This window comes from Lissotriton helveticus, chromosome 7 (genome assembly GCF_964261635.1).
Source record: "Lissotriton helveticus chromosome 7, aLisHel1.1, whole genome shotgun sequence".
Lineage (NCBI taxonomy): Eukaryota > Metazoa > Chordata > Amphibia > Caudata > Salamandridae > Lissotriton > Lissotriton helveticus.
In genome coordinates this window covers 138,103,190-138,121,319 of record NC_136068.1, presented here as the reverse complement: position 1 = coordinate 138,121,319, position 18,130 = coordinate 138,103,190, and the positions used below count along the sequence as shown (strand labels likewise).

Below are 18,130 nucleotides of genomic sequence, written 5' to 3'. Positions count from 1 at the left end.
CATATTACCTGGAATTAACTAAATTTATGGACAGCGGCAACACAAATTCAATATTCTGACAACACAAATGGAATTTATGGATCCCATTTTCCTTCGGCTTGGTTTCTTTACATTTAAATGCCAGCTATTACAGTGTTCACGTCCCAAATCTTAGCGTCTAGCAGTTATATGTTTAGGACCTCAGAAATCCATCCTATCCCCTGGTTGTCCTCAATGTCAACATGGAGCCTCTCTGGGTCTTCTCACCACCATGGCAACAAGATCCACCAAAACAATGAAAAGCCACAACTCTGTCTGAAGGCCTCCATGGCCAACATCCAATGATTCATGAACTCCCCATATGTAAAGCACTCTCATCAGGCTGAATTCTACTGAAGCCTAATCCATACTCAGTGACAAAACTACTAGGAAAGCCCAGACCTTGGAAAGGCTCCAATTCTTGAAACTTGAAATGTTCCCCATAGCTCTATACAGGTGCCTAATCCGTCATCGAAAGTGACCTCTCTGGTGCTTAGTTTGTGCTGGTGTTTGCAGGTGGTGGGCCACAGTTAGGGTTGTCACCTGGTCTGTATTTCACCATCATTACCAGTATTTGCAAGTCAGGGGCAGTAATATTGTTGTGCATCTATTACACTCCAGAGAAATTGTTCAAAATGAACAAAACTCAGACAGTCATCTATACTCGCTGTGGGTTGGAGAAGGGAGCCTTGTTTCATATGAACTAGGAATGGCCGCAAATGTACCTGTGTGGACGAGGGTTCACGCCACTTTGCAAAGCATTCTGGGCTTCGCAATGGAACCTGACGCCAGCAGAACTTTACTGGGTATTCATGAAGGTTGGGATGGGATGAATGGGAACAAATTATTTCACAGCATTAGATGCTTGGTTGCCATAAGAGACATTGCCAGAAATCGACATGCATCTGTGCCCGCCACGATGGCGGAATGGCTCCGGGGCAAGGACTACTGGGCAGTGGCTAAAGAAATGGTTTACAGAACCCCTGGCTGTCCTGAGAAACATAACGAAATTTGGGGCAAATGGGTGGATTGCTCCAAGCAACTGTTTCGCACATGAACATGTGCACTGTATTATGTGTTTGTATATCCTGTTGCCTGTATGCGAGAGACCAAGTTCTTCAACAGATCGGACCGGTATACTGTCCTTTTTGTGTTTTTTTGTTATGGTTCATATGGAAAAGAATAAAAATAACTTACAAGAAAATAATGTTGTGAAAATGAGCAGAAGCTCGTATTTATAACTCTTTCCAAAGTAGATTTAAAACAGCAAGCACAAAAAAATCAAATCAGTCGTATTTTACAAGTGTCTAATCTGTTTCTAAACGAATATGAAAACAAACATGCCAAATGACCATGTTAAGAACCAACCAAAATGATTTTACAGGAATTCTAATTCTAATTATTGCTCCTGGCCGCTCGGAGAATATCAAAACATGAACAAGTGGCCGGTATTTTACTTTGTGAAAGGTGGCACCCCTAGCCACAACCCACATTTTGGGGGACTCTGATTAAAAAGAGCCTACCAGATAGAGATAAAGAGACAGGAAGAAAAGGCATGAGGTGGAATCAAGAGTTGTGAGCCTGGGTATTCGGCAAACTTGCATCAGGAAGTTTCTATTTTGTCTTGTGCACTTATCTATTTTACAAGTTAAGTACTGGAACGTTCATCCAAAGACACACAAATCATGACAACTGGTGTCAGGTCTCACTGCTACCAAGCAATCAAACCCTGCCTCCCCTAATCAGACTTCAGACCAAGCTCTGCGGCTCTGGAAAGTTCCCTTGTGGATGCTTCAACGTGGTACTCCCCTGCATCCCTGACTCCACTGAGGAGCATCCTACAAACGCTGCTTGAGTCCGAGGACAGAAGAAATAGAACTATATTCTTTTCACATGGACCCACATGGACCCACCAGCACTGGCTGCCCTTTCAATTCATCCTCAAACCCAAGATCTGCTGCACCACCAACACAGCAGCCAGCAACAACCAGCATACTCGGCTGAGAACAAACCACCTCAGTGGGAAACACAGGGAGTCTTAACATCGCGAGACTTCAAATCAAGAAATGCAAGAAAGATCAAGTAGGAAACGACTGCAGCCACGTGCATCTCAAGCCCAGACCATCACTCTCGCCGCTCAGAAAGTTGCTGAAGACCCATCTTTCAAAGGAGATCCTCATCGAGAAGATCCATTGCTACCCCCACTACCCTCCTCTTATAGTATCAGTGGTGCAACCAGTGCTATGGGCCCCAAAGCCACCGAGTAAACTAGCCCCACGCCAGAGATGTTTTAAGGCAACAGGGTAATTGCCCAGGGCCCCATACTTCAATATTGTTAGGCAACATCCGGCTTGAAAGGGCAAAAACCGGGCACCGTAAAATTCAAAGTTGTTCCAAACAAGGTCCCTAAAATCCTTAACATGAGTGCCCCAACTCGCGGTTAAAAGAACTATGGCTAGAGTGCAGTGAGCCTATCAGACATGTGGGCCGGCCCTGGTGTCACTGCACTCGCTGCACTATGGATAGCTACACCCCTGCATGGCGTAGTTTTGAGGGCCACTCGTTGCTGTGCACATGACTCAACCTGGTCCCCAAGCTCGGGTTGTGCTACATTAAAAAAATGTGCCCACACAGCACCTCCCTGTTACCTGGAATTCCTCCCTGTTACCTGGTGTTCCCCAAACACCTGCAGAATGTGTCCCGACATTCCTCATGCACACGGGTAGTAACACATGGGCCGCATGGTGCCCGCCGAATGTTACCTGTTATCCGTGGTTCCGCGCGCGCCGTGCCGCCTCCAGCTCTGCCGTGGGTCGGTACTGACGGGCAGGGTCGGTGCCAGGGCCCCTGGTCTGGTGGTAACTGAGCCCTGCTGGGGTATACTTCTGCGGCGGGGAGGGGGCACGGGTTGCGTACACACAGAGCCTGCAGTTTGTTTTGCCTCCCGGAGCACCTGTCATTGCTGGATTCGGTTACCAGCCCACTCCATTCTTCTTGCGCTCTTTAAGATGTCAATTTATCAGGGTGAAAAAATGAGGACAGCCACCCTCCCTCCCCAGCTCAGCCCCCGTCATCGCCCCCTCTGCCTTCTCTCGGGAGGGTAGAGAGCTGGATTGTAACTTTGTCCTTCACTTTGCCCATTTGTTCCCCGGTGCCTTCCATGGCTCCTCTGTTAATGGCAGCCAGCCATGCCCCCCCCCCCCAACCCCCACAGGGAAAGACGGTTTTGCCCAGTGGTGCCAAGAAAGCCTCCCGGAACAGGGAGTCCTGAGCCCGAGTTATTTCCGTCCTCCGGGGTGGGCGCCTTGGAATTTGCCGTAGCCGCTTCCAGGCCATCCATCCATCCGGGCATTGCGTCAGGACAGGTCGGTGCCAGCCGGGGGACCCCGGGTGGAGCAACCGTGACAAGCCGGAGCAGGTGGGACCTCCGGGGAATAATAGCGGTGTAGAAGCAGGAGCTGCTACAGGGCAGAGTCCGCGGCCCACAGGCAGCAGCTTCCAGAGGGATGGCTCTGGCGCCTAGTACATGCACAGATGATGGTGGCAGAGAGAGACAGAGACGACCATGTCCACCCAGTGAGCCCCTTTCACTGCCTATTACCAACCTGTTGATGCCTCAAGTCCGCCACCGCTCACTAGTCTATCCCCCGTTTCTCTCTCTCTCGCTCTCTCAACAATTCCAATTCAGTGGCACCTAGCGCCCCTATGTGGTGGGTATGAAAACTGCTACTCAAAGTTGTTGAACAACAAAGCTTTGTACGTCTGTACACATACAGGTATATTCAGCATCCACCTGACCCAATGTACATGACTACATTGTATTCCTAAGGGCGTATCGAATGCTCCTGCAAGTAGGGATAGGGCAACCATTCAGGGAGCCCCCACCCCAACCTTTCAGAGGGCACCATTCAACCCACGGCCAACGATTATCCGTGAGATATGGATATCTCTGGGGGTGCGTCACATTCTCTTCTTTCTGAACCTCACTCTCCTTCTGCACTGTTTGATCACTTATTTAAAACCCGACAAGAAGGTTAAGAATGCTAGGTGATGTTGTCTAAAACAGCCCGGACTGGCCTAACGGGGGTGGAGGGAGGAATGAGGGGGAAGGGGGGGGGGGGGCTCTTAGCAGCTACACCTGTGTTCCTTTTTGCTCCGCTGCCCACTGGCTTGGGTTATACATTTATCGTTCAATGTTGGCTCTAATGCATAAGGTTTGCAGATGACTTTGTGAATTGAAACACACGGTTTGCAGTTGTGTGTGCTCATTCAGCAAACCATTGCAGTCTGGGTGTTGTAGTCTTAGTGAAATTCAAGTGACACCAGTGGAATCAGTGACTTGTAAAAGGAAAGCCCAGGGCTAGAAAAGTTGTGCCAGAATGACACCGGGTCATCTCGTAACCATAATCGTTCTTCTCAGTCTAATTAAACTGCTTGGTATTGGTGAACTCACCAGCCACTCTTTTTTTAGGTCTGGCTTGACCTCACAGCTTTCTCTGGGGGTATTTTGTTGCCAAATCTTGAAAATATACATAGAGTGGTCTCTGGCTCAACTGAAGGAAGTATTCCTCTCACCTCATGCTATTGGCTATTTGGCGTACCCTTCTCTCCTCCAAGAAGGCCTTCCATTGGAATGCATGAATAACTATTTTACTTCTGAAAAGTATACTCAATTATGCTGCTATCACATTAAATTGTATATCTCTTACATGCATCCTACACAAACTCCTTTTTACTACTTTTTTCCAGCATTGGCAAAGCCAACAGGACAGGCTTAAATTGGAGAAACTCCATTTGTGCATGCAACACATGTAAACTGTATTTGTGAGTGTCTGTGTTTACATGTGCTGGCACATTAAAAACAGATCTATGGGTTTTGTCAGTGCTTGTATTTTCATTGTAAGCACTGAGTAAACGCTCCCATATTCTCTCTTAGCTTAGCTTTTCTATTATAATGTGCCCCTAAGAAATGTTGGTATTCGACCGACTGGCCTCCAAAGACAACAAGCATCAGCAAACCCAACAAGTTTAACCTTTGAGACTGATTGGCTCTGCCAATGACTTTTGTTTATGCTGTACAGCAGGAGTAAAAGGGAAAATGTGTGATTCCATGGATACTGGTGGCTGTGCCATCTTGTAGGCTCATGCATGCATAATGATGCATGCACAGGATGTAGGCTTCTTGTTGTTTTTTATTTACCTACCTGAGATGGGTCAGTAAATAAAAAATATAAAAATAAGGTAGCACAAAAGTGCTTTTATTTATAAAACTGAAGGGCCGGCCAATTAGCTGCACAGCACAACACCTTGCCCCCCAAAAAAGGATTATTGGGGAGGGTGGACGCTGTTAGAAAGGAAGGCAATGGAAGAGCAGGTCAGGTGAGGGACAGAAGAAGAGCACACAAGGGAGGGTGCAACAAGGAGGGAAGGGGAAGAAGCGCACGAGGGAGAAAACATGGGGCAAAGGGAGAAACACATGGGTGAGAGCAACACAGAGCACGTGGGAGAGAAGCACACTGGGAAGAGAAGTACATAAGGGAGTTAGCTGGAAAACACAGGCATTCCCAAGGAGTGCTTAAGCAAAAAGGAAAAAACAGTAGTTCCCTTAACGTGAGCAGTGAAAGGATACAAGTCAAGAGACTATGCTCCAGGGGAGAGAGAAACACAAGATGAACACAGCAAGCCATTAAATAATGAGCAACCAAATGAGAGTGACAATAAAACCAATCAGTGGTAACCAATCAGCAGGCTTTAAGCCAACTGTAAGTTCTTGGTAAACTGCCAACAGGTCTTTTCAAACTAGACAGCTCGCACTGTGTGCTAGGCTCGACCTAAAAAGCTCTACTGCATACCTAGGAGATCTCATTAAAGAGCAGCGTTCTCTGTGTGACTATAATGTGCTGTAGTTAAACAGACTTGGACTTACAGGCAGCCTATCCCACAGGGAAAGGACTGTCCTGCTGTGACAGTGTCAATCTAATGTTTAGCTGTTCTAAGATGCCGGACGTTCAAAAAGGATGGTATGGCTGGGACAAAATTAGTCACATGCATCCCAAACAGCCCAACCAATCTATCAGAAATTTTGGCCTGCTTGGACCTCTACAGGTTTCCCAAAAGGCCAGTTCAGCTCAGTGTGAATGGGATACAATGCGAAATTCCACTTCCTCAACCACAGTGTCTAATTAATTAATTATTACATGTAATGGGGTGACCCTGTAACCCTCAGAACCTGGGTGGGTAATATAGTAAATAATAATGATTCTGTCGGACAGAAATACACAGTTATGTAGTATTCCAATTACGTTATTCATACACTTCGTCCCTGATGAGGATACAAAGACAATAGTATCTATACCAGTAAGTTTAAACACACTTGTACATTTAAACACACTGACCAAAAAAGTTTTAAGTGAAGTTTTACTCATACACTTTCATATTCTTTATAGTCGAATCAAGACATTCGTATTGCTGTCCAATTATAAAACATTAAACATACAAGACACGTGAAATCTATGCCAAACTGTTACACCATTAAAACACAATATAAAATTGTCACTTCATGGACTTATTAACGACGACAACTATATATACAATAATCCCATAGGTACATCAATCTATTCTTGGGTCCTAGAGGATTTTTAGGTCTCGCCTTTACCATTCCGCAGGAATGGGAAATGGGGAGAATTCAAGTGCTCAAAATACTCGTCAAACTACCGCTTTTCCCGTGGCGTTTTCTTCGAGTTCACGTGGGCACAGGCACGCGCTTTTGTGCCATAAACTTTTTTTCACCGTGCCTTTCCTTTTTTTCATTGGCTCTTCACTTTGTCCACGCCTCATTGAAGCTGCTTCCTCCGCCCACCATCTCTCTGCCCTGCGCGTGCCTCTTGCTTATTTCATCGTAGCTTCACAACATTGAGTCGTGCACTTTTTTTAAACCGTAACACCCTGTCTTTCACTTGCTGAAACACGTACACCAAAACATCTCTCTGTTCCATTCACGCATCGCAACACGCACCCGAATACGCACAAACAGCCCAGTAGCTTCACAACATTGAGGCGTGCACTTTTTTTTACGCCCACGAATACGCACAAACAGCCCAGTAGCTTCACAACATTGAGGCGTGCATTTTTTTTTAAACCCTAACACCCTGTCTTTCACTTGCTGAAACACGTACACCAAAACATCTCTCAGTTCCATTCACGCATCGCAACACGCACCCGAATACGCACAAACAGCCCAGTAGCTTCACAACATTGAGGCGTGCATTTTTTTTAAACCCTAACACCCTGTCGTTCACTTGATGAAACACGTACACCAAAACATCTCTCTGTTCCATTCACGCATCGCAACACGCACACGAATACACACAAACAGCCCACAGACTCTCTCTCTTTTCATTCACGCACGGAAACACGCATACGTTGACATACGTGCATCTTGCAAGTTTACCCCCCGGCCTTACCTTCTGTCTAATTCATTCATTTATACGTGCATTTTGCAAGCATACCCCCCCTGCCTTTCCTTCTGTCTCATTCATTCATCTGCACGTTTCTGCCTTTCACTCGCGGAAATACGCACACACACAAGCAGCCCACAGACTCTCTCTTCCCCCCCCCCCACACTCACAGTATCTCGCACGGAAACACGCACACCATAGCTTGTCTCTCATTCATCGGCACGTTCTCCCACCCCACCTTCGACTTTTATTTACGCACTGCATACACGCACAAAAACATGCCAGAGACTCTCTGTTCCATTCACGCACGGCAACACGCACACGTTGAAAACATTTAGACGTGCATCTTGCAAGCATCCCCCCCCTGCCTTAGCTTCTCTATCATTCATTCATCTGGACCTTTCTGCCTTTCACTCGCGGAAATACGCACAAAAACACAACCAACATTTTCTAGACTCTTTCACATTCATGCACGACATGGCGGTCTTCTTTTTCCCCTCTGTAAGGTGGGGAGGGGGCGAGAGCAAAACGTTTGGGGCCTAACCACCCCAGGAGACTGAATTGCTTTCATCATAGTCGTAAAGATTCTAATCTGTTGTCGACCATCCGCGGGGAAATGCAAATGTAAACTAAAGAGACCGAAAGTCGCCTTCTCCATGAAAACCATAAAACAAGGGAAGCAACTTTAGAAACAATGTGTCAAGCACCACGTTCTTTTACACATTAGATTACATGCACGTAAAATGGTATTTTTTATTATTTTTTTGAGGTTTGCTAGTACACACCACCGGCCGTAAGTGCACGCTTTCACCACATATTTTAACATAACACACACAATTACAGGTATAAAAGCATGCTTTTTTGCTGGTGAGTACTGCAGTAGTGTGCATAAATGAGACTGTTGTTGTGCTAAATACGGCTGTGGTGGTGCAGAGTGATGCTGTGTTGTTGTTCAATGGTACTGTGGGGGTGCTGAGTGATAATGTTGTGTCGCTGCGTGTTGCATTGGTGGGGCTCAGTGATGCAGTTGTTGTGAGAAGTGCTACTGTTATGGTGCTGAGTTATGCTGTGGTGGTAATCAGTGAACACCAACACAGCACCACTCATCACCAGCACAGCACCACTCATCACCACAACAGCATTACTCAGCACCACACGAACATCACTAGGCAACACAACAGCATCACTCCACACCACCACAACAGCATCATTCAGCAACAACACAATATCACTCTACAACGACACAGCAGCACTATCACCACCCCAGCACCACTCATCACCACAACAGCATTACTCAGCAGACAAACGTCACACAAACAGAACATGTACGCTTTCACCAGGCACACACACCAACAGCCATCATTGCACGCTTTCACCAGGCATACACACACACCAACAGCCATTAGTTTACGCTTTCAACAGGCATACACACCACCGGCCGTAAGTGCACGCTTTCACCACATATTTTAACATAACACACACAATTACAGGTATAAAAGCATGCTTTTTTGCTGGTGAGTACTGCAGTAGTGTGCATAAATGAGACTGTTGTTGTGCTAAATACGGCTGTGGTGGTGCAGAGTGATGCTGTGTTGTTGCTCAATGGTACTGTGGGGGTGCTGAGTGATAACGTTGTGTCGCTGCGTCTTGCATTGGTGGGGCCCAGTGATGCAGTTGTTGTGAGAAGTGCTACTGTTGTGGTGCTGAGTTATGCTGTGGTGGTAATCAGTGAACACCAACACAGCACCACTCATCACCAGCACAGCACCACTCATCACCACAACAGCATTACTCAGCACCACACGAACATCACTCGGCAACACAACAGCATCACTCCACACCACCACAACAGCATCATTCAGCAACAACACAATATCACTCTACAACGACACAGCAGCACTCATCACCACCCCAGCACCACTCATCACCACAACAGCATTACTCAGCAGACAAACGTCACACAAACAGAACATGTACGCTTTCACCAGGCACACACACCAACAGCCATCAGTGCACCCTTTCACCAGGCATACACACACACCAACAGCCATTAGTGCACGCTTTCAACAGGCATACACACCACCGGCCGTAAGTGCACGCTTTCACCACATATTTTAACATAACACACACAATTACAGGTATAAAAGCATGCTTTTTTGCTGTGGAGTACTGCAGTGGTGTGGATAAATGAGACTGTTGTGCTAAATACGGCTGTGGTGGTGCAGACTGATGCTGTGTTGTTGCTCAATGGTACTGTGGGGGATGCGGAGTGATAATTTTGTGTTGCTGCGTGTTGCATTGGTGGGGCTCAGTGATGCATTTGTTGTGAGAAGTGCTACTGTTGTGGTGCTGAGTTATGCTGTGGTGGTAATCAGTGAACACCAACACAGCACCACTCATCACCAGCACAGCACCACTCATCACCACAACAGCATTACTCAGCACCACACGAACATCACTCGGCAACACACCAGCATCACTCCACACCACCACAACAGCATCATTCATCAACAACACAATATCACTCTACAACGACACAGCAACACTCATCACCACCACAGCACCAGTCATCACCACAACAGCATTACTCAGCAGACAAACGTCACACAAACAGAACATGTACGCTTTCACCAGGCACACACAACAACAGCTATCAATGCACACTTTCACAAGGCATACTCCCACACCAACAGCCATCAGTGAACGCTTTCACCAGGCATACACAACACCGGCCATAAGTGCACACTTTCAAGTGCATACATACTACGTTTAAAAAATAGTAAAAAATAAAAACAAAGGCCAATGCAAAGCGGCGATATAAGACACATACGGCCCAAAACAAGACAAAAAAGAGCCAGCTGCGAGATAAAAAAAAAGAGAGATCAGCCGAAACTACACTACAGGACCCGCATACCAGGACGACACAAGCAAACCTGAGTCAATGCATGGTGAAGAGAGAAGCTAAAGACGAGCCACTGATAGCATGAAAAAAAGGACAATAAGCAGAGACGACACGGACACAAGCAAAGTGTGAGCCAAGTCCATAATTACATTAACATCACACAAAGGAACTGTATACAATTTACAGTAAAAAATCACAAAAGCACTCTTTCATTATATTTCAACAATTTGCATTTACAGGTCGATCGTAGCAGCTCAGTCAGTGAAGTCTACTAATCAGACAAACGTCACACAAAAAGAACAGAGACAGTGCATACATAATAAGTTTTAAAAAAAATAAAAAACATCTGTAAAAAAATAGGCCAATGCATAGCCACGATACGAGCCAGATACGGGCCAGACACGAGCCAAACACAAGCCAGGTGCCAGATAAATACAAACAGGGTGCGAGCTCAGGCGAAACAACACTACAGGACCCGCATACCAGAACGACACGCGCAAACATGAGTCAATGCATGGCGAAGAGACGACCTAAATACGAGCCAGTGATCGCATGAAAAAGGGCACTAAGAAGAAACGAGCCGGACACAAGCCAAGTGCGAAAGAAATAATTGCAAAGTTCATAATTACATTCAATTCACACAAAAGGAAATGTATAGATTTTTAGGTGAAAATTCACAAAGGCACTCTTTAAATAAAATTTAAAAAATGGCAATTACCTGTCGATCGGAGCAGCTCAGTCAGTGAAGTGTAGAGATCAGAGAAACAACACACAAAGAGAACATAGACAGTGCATACATAATAAGGTTAACAATAAAAATAAAACATCACAACAAACACGGCAATGCATAGCGGCGACACAAGCCAGATACGGGCCAACAACGAGCCAAAGAATAGCCAGGTGCGAAATAAACAATTTTCTGGGTGCGAGCTCAGGCAAAACTCGACTACAGGACTTGCATACCAGGACGACACAAGCAAACATGAGTCAATGCATGGCGAAGAGACGACCTAAATACGAGCCAGTGATTGCATGAAAAAGGGCACTAAGAAGAAACGAGCCGGACACAAGCCAAGTGCGAAAGAAATAATTGCAAAGTTCATAATTACATTCAATTCACACAAAAGGAAATGTATAGAATTTTACGTGAAAATTCACAAAGGCACTCTTTAAATCAATTTTCAAAAATGGCAATTACCTGTCGATCGGAGCAGCTCAGTCAGTGAAGGGTAGAGATCAGACAAACAACACACAAAGAGAACATAGACAGTGCATACATAATAAGGTTAACAATAAAAATAAAACATCACAACAAACACGGCAATGCATAGCGGCGACACAAGCCAGATACGGGCCAACAACGAGCCAAAGAAGAGCCAGGTGCGAAATAAACAATTTACTGGGTGCGAGCTCAGGCAAAACTCGACTACAGGACTTGCATACCAGGACGACACAAGCAAACATGAGTCAATGCATGGCGAAGAGACGACCTAAATACGAGCCAGTGATCGCATGAAAAAGGGCACTAAGAAGAAACGAGCCGGACACAAGCCAAGTGCGAACGAAATAATTGCAAAGTTCATAATTACATTCAATTCACACAAAAGGAAATGTATAGAATTTTAAGTGAAAATTCACAGGCACTCTTTAAATAAAATTTCAAAAATGGCAATTACCTGTCGATCGGAGCAGCTCACTCAGTGAAGTGTAGAGATCAGACAAACAACACACAAAGAGAACATAGACGTTGCATACATAATAAGGTTAACAATAAAAAAAAATCACTACAAACACGGCAATGCATAGCGGCGACACAAGACAGATACAGGCCAACAACGAGCCAAAGAAGAGCCAGGTGCGAAATAAACAATTTACTGGGTGCGAGCTCAGGCAAAACTCGATTACAGGACTTGCATACCAGGACGACACAAGTAAACATGAGTCAATGCATGGCGAAGAGACGACCTAAATACGAGCCAGTGATCCCATGAAAAAGGGCACTAAGAAGAAACGAGCCGGACACAAGCCAAGTGCGAACGAAATAATTGCAAATTTCATAATTACATTCAATTCACACAAAAGGAAATGTATAGAATTTTACGTGAAAATTCACTAAGGCACTCTTTAAATAAAATTTCAAAAATGGCAATTACCTGTCGATCGGAGCAGCTCAGTCAGTGAAGTGTAGAGAACAGACAAACAACACACAAAGAGAACAGACACAGTGCATACATAATACGTTTGAAAAAAAATAAACTGGCACTACAAAGACCACAATGCATAGCGGCGAAACGAGCCAGATACGGGCCAGACACAAGCCAAACACAAGGCAGGTTCGAAATTATACAAAAACAGGGTGCAAGCTCAGCCGAAACTAGACTACAGGACCCGCATACCAAAACGACACGCTAAAACATAAATCAATGCATGGCGAAGAGACGAGCTAAATACCAGCCAGTGATAGCATGAAAAAGCACACTAAAAAGAAACGAGCCGGACACAAAACAAGTGCCAGCAAAGAAAGAGCCAAAACAATCATTACATTAACATCACACAAAGGAAATGTATACAAACAAGTGTACAAATTCACAAAGGCACTCTTTTATTATATTTAAAAATATACCAATTACCTGTCGATCGGAGCAGCCCAGTCACTGAAATGTAGAGATCTGAAAAAAACACACAAAGAGAACATAGAGAGTGCATACATAATACGTTTAACTAAAACAAGAAAACATCACCAAAAAAAGGCCAATGCATAGCGCCGAGACATGCCAGATCCGTTGCAAAGACGAGGCAAAGACGAGCCAGGTGCGAGATAAAAAAAAAAAAAGGGTGCGATCTCAGGCGAAACTAGACTACAGGACCCGCATAACAGGATGACACAAGCAAACATGAGTCAATGCATGGCAAAGAGACGAGCGAAAATTAAACACGAGCCAGTGCTACAATGAAAAACACTAAGCAGAGACGAGCCGGACACAAGCCAAGTGCGAACACAAAAAGAGCCAAGTACATTTACGTTACATTCACACAAAGGAAATGTATACAATTTATTGTAAAACATCACAAAGTCACTCTTTAAATATATTAACAAAAACAGCAATTACCTGTCGAGCGTAGCAGCTAGGTCATTGAAGTGTAGCGACGAGACCAAAAAAGACAAGATAACATTTATAAACCAAAAAATAGGAAAACATACACAATAAATAAAGATCTCAACAAATTGAACACAATGCTGAAAAGGGTAATAGTAGCCATGTACATTATTCAATCCACATTCCACAAAAAAATTAAATACAATAAAGTCGAACAAAACAAAATACACAAATAGAAAATATCGAAAAAAATACGGAGAGTTACCTGTATGTCGCTTCAAAATGTCACAAGCGGTAGACGAAGAGGACCCAGAGAGTCAATAGCTGTCAATACAAAAAGAAATTTACAAAACATCAACAATAAGAAATTTAAACACATTACATCGACAGACAAAAGTGGTTATTACATGCAGAACTTCACAAAAGATATACGTAACTGACGTTTACGTCAAAAACGTCACCCGACCGTTACGTATTACTTTTAATTATTCCCAAAAATAAATTTAGAATAGCAGTTTCGTCAAATAAATAAAAATATAAATTTTGACATCATTTGTTATAAAAACATATACAGGTAAACAGGGAACTACAAATTAATACACAATACTTTAAAATTCAATATAAAAAAGTATTTAAACAAAAAAATAGCGGTATGTTGCAGAAAGTCGCACATTGAAGTGGAGAAAGATCACAATCAGTACCCAAACATAAAAAACAGACACATAAGTACTTCGGAAACACAAACATTATTGACTTAATTACAACAAACATATTTTTAGCTTACCGTTCACATTTCACCGAAAACATCGGTAAGTGACTTTGACGGAGTCAAACAGGAACGGTACAGTCAAAAGCTGTAAATAAAAAAAAATTATATAAAATTAACGTATTCAAAATAAAGCCAAAAACATTCTATCAACAGCCATCATTTGGTCTTACCTCCAGAATTACACAAAACATATCGATAGCTGACATTTACCCGAAACACGTGCCCCACCCGTGACGTATTAAAATAAAGTACTCCCCGTATTCAATTAAAAATCGCACTTTCGTCAAATAAATAAAGATGAAAGATCACGCTAATATTATATCACTTGCAATTACTGCTATAAGGCAACACTAAGTATACAAATGTCACAAAACATTTCAAAACATCTACAATAAATCATTAAATACATTACATCAACAGACAAAAGTTGTTCTTACCTGCAGAAGTTCGCAAAAGATATACGTCACTGACGTTTACGTAAAAAACGTCACCCGACCGTTACGTATTACATTCAAATATTACCCCAAAACAATTAAGATTAGCACTTTCGTCAAATAAAAAAAAAAACATGTGACATCATTTGTTATAAAACAATATACTGGTATTTAATACACAATACTTTCAAAGTCAATATTAAAAGGTATTTAAACAAAAAATTACCGTTATGTTGCAGAAAGTTGCCCATTAAAGTGGAGAAAGATCACAATCAGTACCCAAACATAAAAAACAGACACATAAGTACTTCGGAAACACAAACATTATTGCCTTAATTACAACAAACATCTTTTTAGCTTACCGGTCGCATTTCACCGAAAACATCGGTAAGTGACTTTGACGGAGTCAAACAGGAACGGTACAGTCAAAAGCTGTAAATAAATAAAAAATATATAAAATTAACGTATACAAAAGAAAGGAAAAAAAATTATATCAACAGCCATCATTTGGTCTTACCTCCAGAACTACACAAAACATATCGATAGCTGACATTTACACGAAAGACGTGCCCCACCCGTGACGTATTAAAATCAAGTACTCCCCCTTTTCAATTAAAAAACGCACTTTCGTAAAATAAATAAATAAGAAAGATCACGCAAATATTATATCAAATGCAATTACAGCTATAAGGCAACCCTAAGTATACAAATGTCACAAGCGGGAGCCGAAGAGGACACAGAAAGTCAAGAGCTGTCAATACAAAAAAATTAATTACAAAAAATCTACAATAAATCATTAAAATCAGTACAACAACAGACAGAAATTGTTCTTACCTGCAGAAATTCACAAAAGATATACGTAACTAACGTTTACGTCAAAAACGTGCCACAACGGTCACGTATTACATTTAAATAATCACCGATAAAAAATAGGATTTGCACTTTCGTCAAATAAAACAATTAATAAATGCATAAATCATTATTATTATTTAAACGTACAGATAAAAAGGAAACACAAAGTAATACACAATACATTCAACATCAATATAAAAATGCATTTAACCAAATATTTAACGGTATGTTGCAGGAACACGCACATACGATAAGGAAAATAATCCCCATACATATGAACATTACATAATAAACGGAATAAACATAACGATATACTGCATAAGTAAATAAGAAAAACATAGCAATTCAAGAAATTATGGTATTTCGAGAGATATTCTGAAAGTACATACAACAAATATAACAACGGTCGAAAATTTCGGATACACAACACAGACTAAAAAATACAATGCTATATATTACAATTAAAAACATTACAATTAATAGCACATCTATAGTTTATAACTGTAAAAAAATATATACTAAGTAGATAGGGTAACCAATAAACAAGGCACAATAGCAAAAAGTCAATAATACATACAAAAAATGAATACATTTAATAACAATAGAAACACAATCAATAATACATTCAGATTCATGTAGTAACTAAATATTTTTCATCTTACCGGTCAAACGACGCAGGAACAAGAACGGAAGAAGAACACGCCTTTCCCGCACTAACATTCACACCAATCTGGAAAGTTCCCCGTTGACGCACGTCAAACGCAACGCTACGTCACCAAAAGTAGCGCTGCGATTGGCTAGAAATTACGTCACACTAAACATTACATAAAAACAAATAAAAGACTAGAACGCTAAATTCAATTACGTAACGGACGTAAAGGGAATACATAGCGTCCGCCATTTTTAAATACGAAATAAAAAAATAAAAAAAACAGTTTAAAAACATTAACAACACACATATAATAAAAACAAATAATTAACACAGGATAAACACTCACACTCACACAACATCAAATATGCTACATCACCAAATAATCTTTTACTCACAAAGTACATGAAAACTACACTAGCAAAAAATCACCAAAAAATAGATTAATACGTTCATTAATATCACCTTTAAGTAACACTCGCCAAAATGTTAAATCTTAGCTAAACAAAGAACACAAGAACATAGCAGGATAAATGGGAATAAAGTAAACATACAACTAAAACAGAACTGCAAACTCAAAGGAACATCCACATGTGCACTTTCAAAATATGTTGCCTAACAGGATTCGCATATTTCATTTCACACGAAAATAAGAATAAAAAACATTCAATAAACATTTCGACATCTTCATATAAACACTGTGCATCCAATAAAATATTTACATTTTCTGATTATACCATCACCATAATACAATATTTACATACGCGCAATAAATACATGTCACAATATGTATTACATACAATGCAAGAACATAAATTTATGTTATACACAAAAAAAAAAAAATTTCAACATTTCACATCCTAAAACTACATAAATAGACTCAAAGTACATACCCATTCGACGGGGAAATAAAAATTATGTACGTAATACTTCGAATACAAACAATATATTAATAAAATATCAGTTGTCAGAAACATATACATAATATATCAACTTTAAAAACATTTCATTTCGTTTAAATTAAGTAAATACGCTATTACAAATAGAGTCGCGAACAAAAAAGTAAAGAAATTATCGAAAAACAGTAATATACATTACTTAATTTATACACACTATCAATAGTACATTCAATAAACTTTTAAAATAAACATTCAAATAAACTCTTACCTGTCAAACAACGCAGAAACAGCACAGGAACAAGAACACGCCTTCCGCACACCACGATTCTCGATCTTCTGGAAAATTCCCCGGTGACGCACGCCAATCGCAACACTACGTCAAAAACGTAGCACTACGATTGGCTGAAAAAAATGTCAATCAAAAATAGAACACGGAAGTAGCAAGACAAAAAAAAAACTAGACTGCTGACCTACTAAACGTAAGTAGCGTCAAGGGGACGCATTGCGTCCGCCATTACAAAAAAAAAAGAATTAACCAATCTATTACGGAACACAACACAACACTAACACACACGCCACACACAAAATAAGAGAACAAAAACACAAAAAAAAACATATAAACATAAACATTACATTTGTTGCATACTATCAAAAAACACTTACACACCATCAATTCTAATACAAATACACATCACACACTACAAATAGCAACACTACTATACACTTATACGGCACCACAAAAGCATCAATGACAAACACCACAACACAACTCAACACCACCACAATACCACTCAACAACCCTGCAGCATCACTATACATCAGAAACGCTCCACCACAACAAAACTCTACAACACCACAGCATCAAACAGCACAACACATGCTGCACTAAGCGGAAAGACAACATCATTCATCACAACACCTGCAACACTCATCGCAACACCTAAAACACTCACCGCAACGCAGCAAAACTACGCACAACACTTGCATCGCTACACGCAACACTTGCAACACTCTACCAAAATAATGCATAAGTCAGCAAACATAAGTACATC

The 18,130-nt window shown here is 41.8% G+C and overlaps 1 protein-coding gene across 2 annotated transcripts in view; it reads right to left on the bottom strand.

Moving 5' to 3' along the window:
- Positions 1-3,644, bottom strand: part of MYLK2 (myosin light chain kinase 2) — a 158,764-nt gene extending 155,120 nt beyond the window's left edge. The window contains exon 1 of one of the 2 annotated variants that reach the window (XM_078651759.1): positions 3,624-3,644. The gene's annotated coding sequence lies outside the window, so the exon portion shown is untranslated. Of the gene's footprint in view, positions 1-2,780; positions 3,044-3,623 lie in introns of those variants that run through there. The other variant, XM_078651758.1, reaches the window with a different exon arrangement.
- Positions 3,645-18,130: the final 14,486 nt, after the last annotated feature.